The 19,095-nt window shown below is 37.8% G+C and overlaps 1 long non-coding RNA gene across 6 annotated transcripts in view; it reads right to left on the bottom strand.

Annotated features, from left to right (window-relative positions):
• The window catches only part of LOC110438049 (uncharacterized), a 46,096-nt gene that overhangs the window by 12,142 nt on the left and 14,859 nt on the right, over positions 1-19,095 (bottom strand). For 2 of the 6 annotated variants that reach the window (XR_015513666.1, XR_015513665.1), the window contains 3 exons: positions 18,949-18,999; positions 18,795-18,857; positions 15,403-16,798 (listed from right to left, as the gene is read on the bottom strand). This is a non-coding gene — a long non-coding RNA (uncharacterized LOC110438049). Of the gene's footprint in view, positions 1-13,809; positions 15,164-15,402; positions 16,799-18,794; positions 18,858-18,948; positions 19,005-19,095 lie in introns of those variants that run through there. The other 4 variants (XR_015513667.1, XR_015513664.1, XR_015513663.1 and 1 more) reach the window with 4 other exon arrangements.

The raw sequence follows: 19,095 nt of genomic DNA, 5'->3' as shown, positions 1-19,095 counted from the left end.
ACTGACTGACTGACTGACTGACCCACCCTCCTCCTTCCCTAAACTCAACATAAAGTGTTTTCAAAATTATATTAAGTGAGTTAATATTGAGTAACATATTTTAGACACAGTTACATCAGAAGTACTGCATTTTCCAAACAAAGTCTTTAAATAAATAACCAAAACTTCTTCCAGAAAGAATCAATATTTCTGAATGAATCGATTGACTAAATAATTCACTAACTATGACTGAGGCTGCGGTCTGTTCTGTAGGACTCCTTCCTTTGCTTTTATCCTTTCTGAGGGTTCACCACCCAGAGAGCTTTGAATGGGATGAAAACTGTTTCAGGGAAATCCATTCTGCATCATCTGTGCCACAAATTAAATATCTGCAAATAATCTGTCCATGATTTGTACCCACTGAAATCCTTCATTCCAACAAATTCTTTGAAGTGGCCAGTTTTAAGTACTTCAGTTAGGAACAGCCCTAAAGTTTGGCAGCCATGACTGCGGTCAGTCTTGCCCTTCAAATGCAGATTTGCCATGTTTTGTAATGCACCATATGCCATAAATACAGGTTTTTGTCTTTATTGAAGTCATGCATCCAACATCGCAAACTGTCTGAGCAGGTACAACACTTGAATTTGAACTTAGTTCTCAACATAAAAAATGTTTTTAATGGTAAGAATTAAGGTAGTATGACTGAAATTGAAACATTTGCCTTGCTGTCAACTGGAACCTACTCTCCTGCAGCCTCATGATAATAAATCGTCCACTGAATCTCAGCACATGTAGCAGGTCATACGGGGACTTCTCACCTGCTGTTTTTCGAATAATAGGGATTTAGTCTACGTAGCTCATCATTCTGGTTTTTACATAATATAATACAATTTCAAACACATCACATGATTCTGTTTCAAATGAAACAGTTCATCGGCACTTACAAAGGCCACTGTGTACATGTGTCTGTTTATTCGATGAGACTGTAGGGTGTCCCAGATGGCATTCTGGTTTTCAGAAGTGCACTCTCAAGCATCCCCTTGCGAGTACTCCCTTTACAGCTGCTATATCTCTGTTTTTGAGAGACTCGGTTGAGTAAATGAGCTCATTCTTGTGACTGAACTGAGGTAAGGATCAAGCAGACTTCTACCTGACAGTAATATTAGTGTAATGCCATGTAAGTGTAGACTCAGTGAAAGCCTGGGAAGGTTTCAGGTGCCATTTGGAATTGGCTTTGTGAAGTCACTAGTCGCCACCTACTGGTGTAATTATGTAACCTCCACACTACAGGCACTATGCCTTTAATACTGTAATGAGTTGGTTGCTTGAAAGAATAAATAGCTCACGTGTTTGTTTCTTTCCTGAAGGAATCATGAAGTGCTTTTTGAATGGCACATCCCAAATGGCACACTTCATTACTTAGACTTGAAGTGGTCTACAAGATTCCAGGGTGTCCCACTGAGGTTTTAATCTTTTAGAAGGGTGTGCTCAAATGCCCCCACGATGTCCTGGCACCCTGATGTCAAAACAACATCAACAAACATGTTGAAAATGCAAATAGAGTTGATGTCAAAACCTTGAAGTCTATGAAGGGCTATGAACCCCGTTAATATTGTTGCGGTATTATTGTACTGTAAATTTAGTAACTAAATCATTTTGACTAAGGTATGTCTTTTAAAACTGAAAGAGTACTGCTGACAATACTAACTTTGCCATCTGAATAAACATAAACAAAGAACACTGATCACACACTTACCAAATCTGTAGAGACAGGACAATCAACACAAACCGGAACTGCATCTGAGGCGAGTGGCAAATCCGGATTTCACCATTTCCATATGCGAAAAGCTCTTGGGTAAAAAATGTTCCTAACACCCCTGTTTTTGTTGTGTGTTAGCAGAACACAGTAATCCACAAATGTGGGTCCGCACACATCACAGGAAAAGGGAAACAAAACCTTTTTGAAAGTTGCACCTCATTACGATAGACTGCACTGATTGGTTCGAACCAAGTCTTTCTCATGAATTAATGATAAAAACTCAAAGATGTCACTTTGTACCGGCCGGCACAGACAAGCCATCCAGTTTATAAACATTTACACAGTGATTGCATGGTCAGGATGTAGCTTCAAAACTTATTTCTAACAGGAGGAACGAATTTGCTTAAAATAATGTAAAAACAACCAATTTTTTCTTTTTTTGCGAAACATATGTGTCCTAATAGTGTTTTTAGCAACGTAGGAAGCATATAAGACTGTCAACAACTCAAAAAATGTGTTTTGGTGTTTTGTAAGCCTTTAACATCCACATTAATGCCTTTTTGATCACCAAATAATGACCAAAGTTTTTTTCAAGGTTTATTACAAAGTTACACTGGACTTTGCATCCCTACATTTTATCTACCTTGAGGTCAAAAAAAAAAAAAACATAAAACATGCAAATCGATTTTTATGTCAAAATGACATTACATTGACATCTAACATTGGCATCAAAAACACCCTAAAACCAGTTCTTCAACTGCAGTCAAAGAGGCATTACAGGTATGCCATGAAAGTTGGGAACTTAAGAGTTTAGGATACCATTTGGGAGAGGGCCTTTGTTTCAGAAGCAGTTGTTTGAGGTAATGATTCAATAACTCATCAAGTCATAATTTGCCTAATTCTTTCCCTATTCCAAATGAAGTACTTGTGGTCTTGTAGACGTACAATGGCTACCATTTGTGTGAACATGCACAGTCCGGCAGACTCTTGATCCAACATTGATAAGAACTCATCTCTGCCTGTATTCTACTAAGCCTTATACCTCTCCAGGACAGGAGTTGTCCAAAGAGTCTCTGAAAAACAACACTACACAGAGTCTCAGTGCATTCAAAAAGAAATATATTTAACCCAGGTTCATTCTAAAAAAGTACCACTATATACATTTCTGGAGAGCGCCAAATATGTCCCAGGAGCTACGTTTTTTGCATTTTTGTTTTCACGAATCCACCAGAGGCCGTTGTGTACACTTTTTCAGATCTCAAATTTCTCTAGTGATTGCCATTCACGCCTGCTCTTCTCGCATAAATCCACCAGAGGCCGCTGTTGACTGACTGACGGACTGACCAATCGACTGACCCATCCTCCTCATCCCTAAACTCAACTAATAGTGTTTTCAAAATCACTGATTGACCCACCCACCCACTTCCCTAAACCCAAACGACAGTTTTAAGAAGCAATTCAGAAAAAAAATAGCCTTCTGATTTTTTACCATGTTTTCAGATTTTACGACCTTCTCATCCTACTATTTACTTGTTTATTTATTTTTTGGCCTCTGTTTTTGTCTTACCTGCTTGCTGGAACTGTTCTTCAACAGACTCAAACCTCGTCATCATGTTCTCTATGCTTCTCAAGTCCGCCAACGTCAGGCACGTGCACACATAGGGCTCAACCTGTGCAGTGCACATGCCCTTTTTAGTCTTGGATAGAAAGTGCCCTTCCAAAATGATCAAAAGTGCCCCCGCGACGCGGCACACCCTCGGTCCCGCCCTTCAGTAGGCGCGCGACAACACCGCTCTTCAGAACGCGCGCAACAAAAACCAACCGCCCCCCCTCCCCAACCCCACTACACCCCCCCCCCCCCCCTCTTCAGAACGCGCGCAACAACAACAACACCCCCCCCCCCGCTCTTCAGAACGCGCGCAACAACAATACCCCACCCCCCCCCCCGCTCTTCAGAACGCGCGCAACAACAACCCCCCACCAAACAACCCCCCCCCACCCCCCCCCCCCCACCCGCTCTTCAAAAAATTTCTCCTGCACATGCCCTTTGGATGGTCTCTGCACGGCCCTGGCCAACGTACATGGCGAGCTAACTGGACAAATTGGTAACAGCTGGAAAGCCATCCATTTAGAGGTAAGCAGTCAGCTGGTAAGCACGAAAAGGAACAACGTCATACCACCTCGTAGTATTCGTTTAAAAGATGAAATGCAGCCATACATACTTCTGGCTACATAATTCGCAAACTCCAGAAATGTATGTTTTCAGAATAAGCCTATGTTGGATATATTGCCCTCCCAAGGGCAATTTGGGTGAAAACAATCATGGCTGCCATATTGAAGTGTTGTTCTTAACAGAAGTCCTTAAATCTGGCCACTTTGAAGGGCCCTTCAGAATGAAAGATTTCGAAAGATACAACTGATGGACACTTCAGACCCCCGTAATACTTTTCACAGGGAAGTTGTTTGGTCTTGCTCACTGTGTTCAATTTGAAAGGGTTCATCCTTATGCCCTAATCCCTTCAAAGCTCTCACTACAGTGGGTAAACTCTTTGACAGGATTAGGGCATGAGGATGAGCCTTTCACAATGGAATGCAGTTTCTGTCTGAACTGTGCAAAAACAGACAAGTAGAGTGATCAAAACTGTGAAACGTGAAGTAAAATTAATTACAGTGCCTTAAATTTCTTCAGCATATTCCTTTATTTATCAGGGGTCACCACAGCAGAATGAACTGTCAACGATTCGGGTATATGTTTTACACAGCGGATGCCTTTCCAGCTGCAACCCAGTACTGGGAAACACCCAAACACTCACATTCACACAGGTAAACAAACACTACAACCAACTGAGTTCATCCAATTCACCTATATTGCATGTCTTTGAACTGCGGGGGAAACCGGAGCACCCAGAGGAAACCCACGGGAACATGCAAACTCCACACAGTAAATGTCAAATGGCCCAGCTGGGACTTGAACCAGCAACCTTCTTGCTATGAGACGACAGTGCCCACTTTGGAAGACTTTGAAATTAATTCTTATTTTTAACAAATGATAACAGAGAAAGAACAGATTAGCAGTGATTTTAGGTTCCAAAATCGAATGTGTTTCTCATTCCTGTTCCCAACAGTCCTTTTCACGACATTGATTTACAGGCCGTTTCCACAGTAATGCCATATTTAATGGGCCGATTTTATAAGAACAACAGTATGCATAAACAAGCGACCACAAGATCCCCAGCCTAATATTTAATGATTAGTTAACCACCACAATATTACGATCCGTGACACTTTAGCCAAAATCTTTTAGGAGCCTTATCGGCATACAACTTTCCACTCCACTCACATAAAGTCCCTTCCATTTCACTTAAGAGAACAAACATCAACCCATCTCCAACATAATGACTTAAACATTTCCCTTTGGTTGCAGTGATTTCGGCACAATGATGGATCAGAGCCAGATACAGTAGAAGAGCATGATCTCTTCTCCAGGATACTGATCCACAGGACATTTTCCTGCTGTCCAACAGTCTCTGATTCCTAAATTGCACATTTTCCATATAAAACCACATTCATTCATTGTAGCTTACGCCGAGGCATGCCAGAGCACTGGCTTGAAATAAAAGTTTTACTATCCTTAGCTCAACTACAATCTGGTTTGCTTTAGCGCGCTGACAGCTTTCTCACTCTATTACTCACAGGTTTATTATACAGGTAGGTGTTAAATCCTTAAAAGTTTTGGAATTAGGGAATGGATACTGTATAACAGTGGCAGGTTACCATGGCTAAAGTACAGTCTTTTCCTGTCCGTTCTGCTTTCCCTCAGCCTGTTACTCCATTATGACATAACCGGTCCGTCTCTCGCCAAACTCTCTCCATTGAAACCACAGCCATTTCCGTCCTGATAAACTGATTTAATGAAGACTCCAGAGTACACAAATGGAAACTTACCTCCCAGAAATGAAGGAGCTGTGGAGATCTGTTGGAGGTACATGGTGGAGAAAACCCCCGAGTTCAAAGCTTCACCAAGACACCAATAAACCTGTATTCTTGGTAATTTGTGTTGCTGATCTGTGCCATGTGCGGCTTAGTGGCCTCATAATAGAAACCGTGTGGATATGTGGTCTGCCCGAATATTATGTCTGACTTTGTATCAATGGATTTATGGTAGTACATATGGTGAAGGAATAAGCGTAAGCCGGAGTCATAGTGGAGTGGATGATTGTGATACTTTTGTGGCGGAAATCCAGCTATAAATGTACTTCGGGGCTTATCGAACTACTTCTGAAATGCAGCAGTCTTCAGTAGTTTCAGAGGACAAGGGTTTTCGAGCAGTCGCTTGATGGTTTAGCGCTCTGTGGCATATGAGAGTAATTTTCTCTGCTGTAGAGATACTAGAGCCAAAGTAAATTGGGTGAAATCACCTTTGATTTACCTATCGCTGAACTACTTATCAAGCGAAAACAGAACCTGGAAAAGTGCACATGGAAACCTGGCACTTTAAAGGGTTGGTGGTTTGTCTGAAGATTTCACTTTTCAGTGAATTCTTGACTTTCATCAGCCTATTTTCTGCTTTATGCCTGATTGCGAAAGCTGAATTAAGTAAATATAGGTTTAAAATAGTCACAATAATCTAGTTGTTTCTTATTTAAATCATGTTTATTTGAAGATAGATGTTACACTTAATTGAGATTGCTGTTAATATTTTAAATTGAATCTGGTATTCAGGGTTTGATATGTCACATTTTGAATAATTTACTTCTTTACTTTAATGTCTGTGTGAAATCAACATGTACAACTTTTATTTTGCTATAGCGCAGTGGTCCCCAAGTGGACCGATATACCAGTCCATAGACAACTGGTACTGGGCCACACAAATAATCATTACTTATTTTCTGTTTCCGTCTGAACAATCTTTAATTTTGAAAAATCCTTAATTTTGAAAAATGACCGTAGTCTCTGGGTTACATTTCAGCCACCTGAGTGCTAAAATTTAACCCACAAGTGAGCAAAATGAGTAAAAAACACGTCTCTTGGAAATGACCCACGGTTCCAATGAATGCATTCACAACCCATTTGTCAACAAATCAGGTGAATCCAGCATGTTTGTGCAAGAAGATCAACTGAGATCGCAAATGACATCAGCCATTCACATATCACGTCTTTTCTGTATGCAAGTTCGTTATTTCCAATGGAGACGTGGGCATATTGGGATCGACGCTCACAAGAGGTGCAACACATACATGCCTTCCAGGCGCATCCAGTTAAAAACATTCAGAATGCCATGAGCACACCACAAGTCATGTGACAAAAACTGAACGATCAGCTTCATATTTTGTATGGAATATACACATTTCGGTAGACTTATTGTAACAGACTTGAATAAGAGTTATCTTTCATTTCTTTTCATTATCTTTCATGTTTAAGGATCACTTTACTTCTATTGTATATGGGGGACTTTATTTTGACAAGAAATCAATTTTTTAGAGCTAATAAGAAATGATGGTTTGTGAGATTGTATACTGTTAGTTAGAAATACATATTTTGTGAAAATGTTTAAAAATGTTGATGTATATTTTTGTATTGGTTCGCTCAGCTCTTACGGTGATTTCAGAAGAAAAGGAACGTTAATAAAGCTTCTTGAAACATCAGTAAAGTTTCAGCCATCAATTGGATGGGGTCTGCTACACTACTTATCTCAGAAGGTTGCCTAGGAACCCCCCACCCTGGGCAGCAGTAAAATGAAGCGGTGATAAAAAGGCTGGTGACCAATGCTATAGCACACATTGTTATTATTTAGGTGAACAATTATTCTAAGTTAATCCTGTGTTTGTTTTGGTAATCTTCAATAAAAATATGACCATTTACTTCTGAGTTTGAAGTAGTGGTCCTTCTCTGTTGACGTCCATTTGACTAATCCTTTAATATTCTGTTCCCATCGGAAGTACTGTACATCAACATACATAAATTCCAGTTCACGCTGATGTTAACTATTAAGTTAAATATACTGTTGTTTAATTTTGTTATTTTTGTTGTGTAAAAGACAGTTCAGTTCAGTTTAATTGCTAATTGTTTTGTATGGATTTGTATGGAAAGTGATTTTGTAGTTATATTATACAAGTACATGTATATAAAAACAAGTGTATTGTCTACTTTAATGTTTCAAAGTACCTTTGTGAAAATATGTATGAAATCACGTTCCATCCATTGTCTAATAATTTAACAATTATTATGTACTTATAAAATATTATACAAAAATAAGTAAACTGAAAATACTAAACCATATTACATTTGAAGTGATTAAAAACATTTATATTTAAGCATTTAGCTGATATTTTTGTCCAAAGCGATTCACACCCATGAACCCACACATGGAGCAGTGGGCTACCCAGGGAATAGTAGGGATTTGGTGCTTTGCTCAAGGGATGCACCTCACCTGTGGTATTGAGGGGGAAAGAAAAAGCTGGTTATTCATTACCCAACATCCCTGCCAGTGCCAGGACTCAAAACTGGCACCTTTGGATCACAAGTCAAACTATCAAACCATTAGGCCATGGCTAAATGCAAATATATTCACACTCTAACAGCTAATACTGCTAATACCAATACAATAAGTACTACAAACATGGCCAATGTATATTCATTTAACGTTATTCTTGTTATATTTAATCGGCAACAATATGTGAACTTTTAAAAAGATCCATCTACTCATTAAAGGCAGATTTAAATATACTAATTTAGTCACCCTCAAGTGATTATAAACCTTGATGAGTTTTTTCTTCTGTTGACAAAGACATTTTGAAACTCAGCTGAAATCCTGCTTTCAAAGTATTTATTTTTCTACTATGACAATTAGTGGTTTACTAATTGTCATAGTAGAAAAATAAATACTTTGAAAGTTCAACATTATTCAAGGTTTCCAACATTATTCAAAATATATTCTTTTGTATTTTAACAGAACAACAAAAAAGATCCCAAACTGGTTTGTAACAAGTCAAGGATGACAGAATCTACATTTCTAGTCATTTGAACAATTCCTTTAACCATTTAATGGACAATATGGTCAGACATGAGGAGATATCAGAGTGTTAAAGACCTGCAAATTGCAGAACTTCATTTCCAAAAGTAGGAAACTGACTATAAATGAAATATGGAGAACATGACAAGATGAGTGACAAACATGACATGTATGTCAATGAGGAATTAGTTTGTCCCAATGCTTACCTACTCATCAGGTACACACTTAAAATATGTACTTTTACTTTTAGGGATTAGTGTAAGTAAATGGGAAATGGGACAGATCTTTACCCAGCTGGTGTCTGATATTGATTATATCACACTCTACAGCTTCATGTTACCTCAACATGGACCATTGTGCCAGAAAAATCCACATCAGCTCAGGCAACATGCAGCTACCTTGGAGAAGAAATGCCAATTAGAGCCCAGTGTGAAACATGCGTGTTTAACACCAAACGGCTGCCAAACCATGAACACCTCAGTTCCATAAAGTTGGTGGTTGTAAATACTAGGATGTGTGAAACTACTGCACAACGTTCGTAACACTGCGACATGCAATGATTATAATAAGTTTAGCAGTTACAAGAAGCAAAAAATAAATAAAAAAATCAGCAGTGCCGTCTCATTTTTCAACTAAAGGTGTATGTTTTCTCCTCAGTATTAGCATAATGCAACACATGCTAGTCGTTTAGTTAACAAATGACAGTGAGCTAAACAAATACAACCTTATACCACGTTTAAATATTTGTCTGGCAATAAAAACAGAGCAGTTGAGTTTGTATAGTGGCTCAGCTGACATGGGATGATACTGTCAGTTTGCCGGTGCAACAGTTTGCAACACTGTGAAAATCGTCCAAACACATGCAAGCTCATCATATCCTGTTTTATTTCTTGTTACCATGGCACAGGAAGTAAACTATGATAAATAACAGCCGGTTGTTAAGGAAACAACTTTTTCTCAGTCTTTTTTTTTTTGAGTAAATTCTTTCCACTGTGCCCCACCATAAATTAAGCTTATGATGACTGTTCAGATTGGTACTGTTAAAGCAGTATGGCATTTCTGGAATGTTTGTTTTATTCCCATTTAATCTTGTTTGATTAATGCATTCATCTTAAATAGAACCCGGTAACATGACTTATTTGTAAATGATATACATAGCAGAACACCTATGAAATATTCAGGTTTTAAAAATATCTACATTAATTTTGGACTATGAGGGTGGCTATTATTTTTAATGCGCAGTGCATGATGTTAAATGGTTTCACTCTGTGTTCTACTGGCACTGCCTCTTTCTTTATAATGCTAAAATAAAAAAAGTAACACTTTAGTTTAAGCAACTGTTCTCACTATTCCAGTATGTAGTGGCATATTGCCTGTCTATTGTTAAGATATTAGCTGTTTATTAGTACTTATAAAGTACAAATTCTGCAAAATCTTAGTCTATGTCTTTAATCTTAATCAATACCTAAACTAACACCTCAATAACCATCAGTAAGCCGCAAATTAAAATTTTATTGTTAATGGTTTATTAATGGAAAGAATTGTATCTTAAAATAAAGCGTGAAAAAAGGATACAATGCCACATTGCGTGGCTTTCCATTGTAATTTTCTGTCCAGTGGCAACAAGAGAAGTGATATTAGTCTTTACCACTGTTCATTCACAATGAGTTTAAACACCCTGGATATCAAGACATAAACAGCCCTGAGACAAGAAACATTAGACCCTTAACATCCAACATCCTTAACATTGTCAAAAGGATACATTTACTGACGGAATTGACTGGCCAATCCTCAGGTTCAATCTCCTGTGTTCTGAACATTCTCCTTTAGTGGTTGACAAGTGTCAGTATGTTTGCATATCCCATTTCTCTTAAACATATTTTACTTAATAACACGGATCTTTTAGACTCCTAGACTGTAAAAAAAGTTGACTTATATTTGTACGGCAACTTGCAGCAAAGCTTTTTTGAGTTGGCTGAACTTAAATCAAGCAAAGTGCAGTACTTGGGTTGAAAGTTGAGTCAACTCAAAAAAGCTCTGCAGCAAGTTGCCTTACAATTTTAAGTTGAGTCTCTTTTTTTACATTGTATTAAGGGGGAAAATCAATAGTATGACATTTGCAAGCCAGGCTCATTCTGAAAACGCACCGCTATATACATTTCTGGAGTAGGCCAAATACATCCCAAAAGCTAAATTTTTTTTTTTGTTTTTTTTTGTTGTTTGTTTTTTACGAGGCCGCTGTGCTCTCTGAGATCTCAAACTTCTCTCACGAGGTACCATTTTGTGCCTGCTGTTTTGGCATAAATTCACCAAAGGCTGCTTTAGACCGACCGACCAATTCATTGACCCACTCTCCTACTTCCCTAAACCCAACCAATAGTTTTTTCGAAAGCACCGATGAACCAGCCCACCCACTTTCCTAAAAAAGATTAGCCCTCTGATTTTTACCACATTTTCAGATTTTACCACATTCTCACTGTGTTATTTATTTGTTTTGTTTTTTTGGATTCTATTTTTTTCTTACCTGCTTTCTGGAACTGTTCTTCAACGAACTCGAACCCAGTTATCACAGTCAACTCCGCCCTGTGTCTCAAGTCCACCAACGTACATGGCGAGCTACTGGGCAAACTGGTAACAGCGGGAAAGCTGTCCATATGGATGTCAACAGTCAGCTGCTAAGCGCAAAAAGAAACAGGATCATACTGTCCCGTAGCGTTTGTTTTAAAGATGAAATGCAGTCATACATACTTCTGTCTACATAATTCACCATTTCCAGAAATGTATATGGGGCTACATTTTCAGAATGAGCCTGTGGTAGACATTTGGTTTAAGCATACTTTTATATTCATATACCTGTAAGTTCTTTCATGAGCTGTGGTCTAAAAAAATGCCTCAAAGGCACAATAGCGCACACACATGCCTAGACGTATATACACAAGACCATTTACAAATGCAACCATCTAACAACCATACAATTTTTATTATAGTAATTTATTTATTAGTTTCATTTTAACATTAAACTCACCTAATGAGATGGGCAGACACAATGTAACAGCAAATCTATTTTTGTTTTAATTTTGGGGACCACCACTCAGAGATCATCCTTTATAGTTAGTTTAGTTGATATTAGATGTGCATGAGTGCTGAAAAGATGTCGGAAAGTTAAACATGGTGCCATTTAATACATCTGCTGCAACTGACGCTATTGCAGTGTCATTAATCTAAATGTCACCTCAAGGGTCACAGTCCAAATAAAAGAAAATGGCTGATGGCTTTATATTTGCATGTTGTTGTTTTTATATGTAACCTATATTTTTATCTTTTGTATGTTGTGGATAAAATGTGTCATATAGTTTCATGTAAATTAATTCGATTTTTTCTTTATCCCACCAACAGGGGTTCCTAAACCTCACTTTGGGAAACACTGCATTAGCTTAGTGAGTGTCATGTCAAGCACTGCATGCCATGTGAAGCACTTAATGCACTCAAAAATGCCATTTGCTCAAACTACTTATTAAAAATGTGTTTTTTGGGGGGAACAACTTCATTGTTTTATGTTCAATCCATTTACATTTGGAAATGTTGTCCCAACACAAATTGATTGTCTGGAACTCAGCATTTTTTACAATGTATAGTCCAAATTAAATGTGTCCCAAAGAAATGGAAATAATAAAAATATTTAATGGGTTTTCTACGACATATTTCAGTAAAAGAGATCATTTACATTATATAACAGTTTAATTTACATTATACAAGTCTTTAAATACACACATACTTGAGCACTGAGACACAGATTACAAATGAGTTAAGCAATCGTGCGACTGTGTGAACCACATCTCACCTTTTGATCCCTTTCCAAGATCAACGTTTTTGCGATGTAATGACATGTAACGTAAAAAAGAAAGTGTTTCAACTAATACTTCAGGCCTGTGATGAATAGGATGACGCTTTGAATAATATTGTTTCAACGTCAAGATTTTGCGTTAAAACCATAGGTGTGTTGAGGGACACCAGAACAGTCTTTCAGCTGTCAATCTGAAGGGCGCCAACTCACCCACAACAGAGTTTCTATGGCAACATCTCCTCCCACCCAGTGACATGTCCCTCAGAGATGACTGACATCATCATTGTTGTGTGTACACGTGATGCAACTGTGCTCGGCAATAAAAGTATTACTCTCGAGGACTGTGGACTTTATGTGAGTGTGTGTGTGTGTGTGTGTGTGTGTGTGTGTGTTCTCTTCACAGCTTAGACTCAATGACATGTTGTAACATTTTGTTTGTTCGCCTCTCACAGAAAGAATGCATGGCTACAATGAGCCACTTCCCAGTCCTCCTCCTCTCTTCAGCAGGGATGAGTTCAGTCCAGCGAACTGTTATTCCACAGACCTTCATTACCTAATCGCAGACGTCTGTGTTTGTTTTCACTGGCCTCCTCCTCCCTTTCACTTCTGTACACGCTGATCTATCAAACTGGAAATAGGCTCCCACAAATAGCTGCTACTACGCTACAAAACAAGCTACAAATTTATGATATACTTTACCTTTGTGGAGAACGACAACGGATAACCAAGTTACTTTTATTAGGAGCAGCATTTTAGAGTAATGATCCATAGCATAAACCATGGCAGCTTGCTAAGTAAGGACTAATGTACATCTAGGCGGTTGTTTTCACAGAATAAAGCCTGACAAGATTATCATCGACCAGACGCTATGGACGCTAGATGTACATTATCCTGCTTATCAAACGGCTAATTGAACAATGCTAGTTTATTAAACGTAAAGCTTGCAGGAAAAAAAGGGCTGAATGCCACCTACACTAACCCTATTATTCAGTCATAAGATGACACCAAAGAGTCAAGAACAGCGATAGAGCATTTATATTCACAGCCAAGATGATTTGTAATACCTGGATGAAACTAGGCTAAAACAAGCGGCTGTTATCTAGCAATAACATACCTTGAAATGTCGGGATTGACCAATCAGTGTCAAGTATTTTAGAGAGCCGTGTAATAATGCCAAATATCTATAACTGGGTTACAGAATGAAAAGAATGACATCATCAAAACGTATATTTTTATTTTTTGATTGAGATGCTAATGGTCTAATCCGATTCAATGATTTTTGCTAATCTGAGATAAAATTGTTTTCGTCAGACCCAGAGATTGGATGAATGGGTTAAAAAAAAGTCAAACTCAACTTAAACTCTAGAGGCTCTATTTTAACGATCTAGGCGCAAAGTCTAAAGCACATGGCGCAAAAGCATTAAGGATGTGTCCGAATCCACTTTTGCTATTTTAAGAACAGATAAATACCCTCTGCATCCCAGCGCATGGTCTAACAGAGTGATGCTTATTCTCTTAATGAGTTCTGGGTTTGTTTAAAGTACACTGCAAAAAATGCTTTTCTTGCTTAGATTTTCTGTCTTGTTTGTAGTCCAAATATCTAAAAATTCTTAATCCTAGAAGAATTTTCTAGACAAGCAAAACATGTTGCCTTGTTTTAAGAAATAATCTGCAAATATTAAGGGTTTTTTACCTTAAAACAAGCAAAATAATCTGCCAATGGGGTAAGCAAAATAATCTTGTTTTTCCTTTTGACATAAGATTATTTTGCTTACCCCATTGGCAGATTATTTTGCTTGTTTTATTGTAAAAATCACTTAATATTAGCAGATTATTTCTTAAAACAAGGTAACATGTTTTGCTTCTCTAGAAAATTCTTATTGGATTAAGAATTTTTATATATTTGGACTACAAACAAGACAAAATATCTAAGTAAGAAAAGCATTTTTTGCAGTGTATAACGTGCATTAAATCAGAATCTCATCTCATATTCCCTTCAAAAGTCAATTGCGTCGCAATATGTTGCATTTGCTATTTACATGGTGGACTTAAGTGGAAAAGCTGAACACTTCACTAGTGAGAGCAGCAAGGGTATAAAGAACGGGCCTCACCCATTTGGCCTTTTTACTTTCTCTTTACTTTAGTTTTATTCTCAACTTTACTACTTTACTTTTGTGGATGATAAAATGGTGGAAACGCCATTTAATTTAGTTCGTTAAGTGCAAATATTTGTTTTAGAACTATTTTTAAATTTTATTTTATTTTCAGCAAATGATTAAAGGAACAATAATACCAAAGTGTGGTCAAAAAACTGAGTTATATTTAAACACATATACTATTCATATGCCCCATATGGTGATGCATACATCTCTGAAACCAGACAGGTGCACAAATCTATGTAGTGGTAGTGGTTTTTATATTTCAAAAGTTCACACTATGCTTGGAGTTAATAGTAGATTTGGCATGATGTCCCAGGAGAGAACCCTGAGCTCGGAGATGCTCGGAGATCCTGCCTGGTCAATAAGCATATAGAGGGGATCCGAGATCAGGTAGGTCTCGAAAGCTCCTCCTGAAAAAGGAAGGAAAAGGAGGAGATGGGGTGGAAGGGAAAAACGAAGATAGGGCAAGAGGGTGAAATCGGTCTATTTATTGTAAGCTTTGATCACTCTGATTGAATTATCACTGATTATGGATAAGAAGCCAGCCATGACCAATCATATCACGTGCTCCTCTTGAAATTAGTTTATAAAAACTTCACTTATGTAGAAAATAATATTTTTTGTAACATTTTTATGCTTTAATTTTTTTCATTTGTAAAATTATTTGTGTATTGCTGTACATCCTGTGTGTATTAAGCAATGTGTAAGTGTTTTGTACCTGCATAGGAGCACAACTAACCCGCTCTGCGCTAGACTTTAGAGCAGCTTTTAGTAGGTCAATGGCACGGTCTATTTCAGTTCCTCAAAATAGCAATGCACCAACAATTTAGACCGGAACACCCATGAGTCCACAGAGAGGCACAAATGGATTTGCTATTTAAACATTGTGCTGCAAAATGTGAAAAAAAGGGTTTGCTGGTCTGAAAATAACAACAAACTCCACCAAATACATCTTGCACTTTATTGCACCGGGTGTATGATAGTGCCCTAGGTGAGTTCTAGAATTAGTCTATTTGCAAAACAAGTAGAATGTTTCTTTTACTAGTGGAACACAATTTCAGTTTTGCTTAAAAAACACAGTTGTTTTAAAATTAAAGCTATTGAATGCAATTGCAACAAATGCTTATGCATTCGACCAGCAGTTTTAGATAAATGTAAAATCAACATTTAGAAACTGCTCATGATTTTGAAAAGGCAATGTAAAATAGCTTTTGAAGATGTTTATCAAATGTTTTACTCAACAGATGTTTTCCAGATGAAGAGCTCTTTAAAAGACATCTTCATCATAACTGAGGCTGAACTATAAAATATGTTCTAGCCCGACAAGCTACAGTTGCAAAGTTACTAGATTTTAAGTTACTAGGATCAAGCAAAATTAAATGTAGAGTTCACCTAAAATTTTAAACTCTCTTATCATTTACTCACCCTTTTCTTGGTCCAAAACTGTTTGAGCTCCTTTCATCTGTTGAACACAAATGAGCTATTTTAAAGAAAGATAAACACCTGTAACCATTGACTTCCATATTTGTTTTTCCACAATGGGGGTGAATGGTTACAAGTTTTCAGCTTTCTTCAAAATATCTCATTTGTGTTTAACAGAAGAAAGTCATAAAGGTTTAAAGCCACTTAAGGGTGAGCAAATACTAACTTTTTGTAAATTAAAGTACATTTTTCATTATTCAAAGCATAATATTAATACTCGTCGTTTCAAAAACAAACCACGGAAGTGAGCAATGCGGGTGCTCAGATCAGATAACACTTTTAGTAATGGTACACAGACAATGATAACAGAGCTGGAAGAGGCTGGCAAGAAAATGATCTCTCACCGTGGACTGCGGGATCTACTGTCAACAGAGGGAGGAAATGAAGATCGCTGGAAAAGCCTTGATGGTGAACCTCATGGTGTCTGCATTTGGGAAGAGCCCATGAGGACATGAAACAGCGGGTGGGCTGGGCTGTCTGTTACCAGTTGAGATGAAACAGTGGCCGGGCACGACTTGGTAAACATGGGTGGCACTAGAGTTTAGAACTTGCTGATGGATGATCTGTGGGAAGAGCCATCAAGATAAATCAAACACGGGACACAGAGAGAGCTCCAGACACAAACACAGACTGGGGTGCATAAATCACTCATTTTCAGATTAAATCCAGTATACATTTTCTTTGCACAAACGCATATATATAGTATAGAGTAGTGTATCAACAGTCTGTGAATACTGAAAATATGGGATTGTTTTTAATGTTGAAGAAGTAGTTCTTTTAATCACCCCATCATTGCAAGTCATAGGTATTCATTTAGTTTTGCCTGTATTTGTATTTTACACTCTTAAAGTGCCAGTAGTCATTGCATTTTTTAAATTACTAAGTACCAAGCTCAAATACTGATGAACTAAAATTAATTAACAGTTAGCAATATACACTCACCGGCCACTTTATTAGGTACACCTGTCCAACTGCTTGTTAAGGCAAATGTCTAATCAGCCAATCACATGGTAGCTGCTCAATGCATTTAAGCATGTAGTAATGGTCAAGACGATCTGCTGCAGTTCAACCCGAGCATTAGAATGGGGAAAAAAGGTGATTTAGGTGACTTTAAAAGCGGCATGGTTGTTGGTGGCAGACGGGCTGGTCTGAGTATTTCAGAAACTGCTGATCTACTGGCAGTTCTTTGGGCGCAAATGCCTTGTTGATGCCAGAGGTCAAAGGAGAATGGCCAGACTGGTTCGAGCTGATAGAATGGCAACAGTAACTGAAACAACTACTCGTTAAAAATGTTGCCTCGTCTAATGAGTCTTGATTTCTTCTGCAACGTTAGATTGGTAGGTTCAGAATTTGGCATCAACAGCATGAAAGCATGGATCCATCCTGCCTTGTATCAACAGTTTAGGCAGGTAGTGATGATGTAATGGTGTGGGGGATATTTTCTTGGCACACTTTGGGTCCATTAATACCAATTGAGCATCGTGTCAACGCCACAGCCTACCTAAGTATTGTTACTGATCATGTCCATCTCTTTATAACCACAGTGTACCCATCTTCTGATGGCTTTTTCCAGCAGGACTGCATCATCACAGACTGGTTTTTTGAACATGACAATGAGTTCACTGTACTCAAATGGCCTTCAGTCACCAGAACTCAATCCAATAAACCTTTGGAATGTGGTGGAACAAAAGATTTGCATCATGGATGTGCAGCTGACAAATCTGCAGCAACTGTGTGATGCTATCATGTTATTATGGACCAAAATCTCTGAGGAACTTTCCAGTACCTTGTTGAATCTATGCCACATAGGATTAAGGCAGTTCTGAAGGCAAAAGGGGGTCCAACCCGGTATTAGTAAGGTGTACATAATAAAGTGGCCGGTGAGGGTATTTGTACAGCACTTATTAATCTGCATTAAAGTAAAAATGTCCATTGGTTCAGGTTTGTTAACAGTACATTAAGTCATCAAATACAACTCTGGACATTAATAATGTATCTTTTAATAATGTGCGCTGAAACTAACATTAACTAAATTTTATAATGTCATAAACTGCATTATATTATTGATCCTTATTAACTGTAGTTACGTAATGTTAATAAAAGAAACATTATTGTAATGTGTTACCAATATGAGGACATTTGAATCCCTTAAATCACAAAAATATGATTACTGTTTTTTTAACGATGATAATAGAATAGCTGTACTACTGTAAGTTACTGCATGTGTGAAATACATGTTGAGTAAACGAACATGCAAAAACAAGGACAATCATGTCAGTGATTAAAATATTATCCAGTCAAACACCTAGAAGTTTAAATCAATATTTGTGTGTGTGTGTGTGTGTGTGTGTGTGTGTGTGTGTGTGTGTGTGTGTGTCATGCTCATGATAACATGTTGAGTTTCCATGGTGCATATTTTATCAATCCATGGGTTGGGCTGAGACACACCTACTGTAACTTCTCAGGAAATATGTGATCTATCAAATGCTAAAGCTCTTTACTTCATGTAAACACATAGACATTCAGAAAAGCACACAAACATCCACTATATATTCTCACCTTCATACCTGTGAAAGAGCAAGCTGTAACTATTCATTTCAGGTACACAGCTCTGGCAATTATCTGTGATGAAAATAACAAATAGTATCAACATATCATTAAAAAAATGTCTGGCGTGTCTACGGTATGATGATGACATCAGAAGGCCACCTACATTCAATATCACGTGACATGTGTTTCATCCGTGAATTGAGAGTCGTTTAGCCTGAACTTGTAAAGAAAAAAAAAACAAACACATTGAAAATGAATGATAGTTCGTACCAAAAATAGGCTCCCATTTCTATACATTTCAAACTTGATA

Source organism: Danio rerio, chromosome 17 (assembly GCF_052040795.2).
Source record: "Danio rerio strain M-AB ecotype USA chromosome 17, GRCz13ab, whole genome shotgun sequence".
Classification (NCBI taxonomy): Eukaryota; Metazoa; Chordata; class Actinopteri; order Cypriniformes; family Danionidae; genus Danio; species Danio rerio.
The sequence above is the reverse complement of the archived record's forward strand: the minus strand, read 5'-3'. Positions and strand labels throughout refer to the sequence as shown.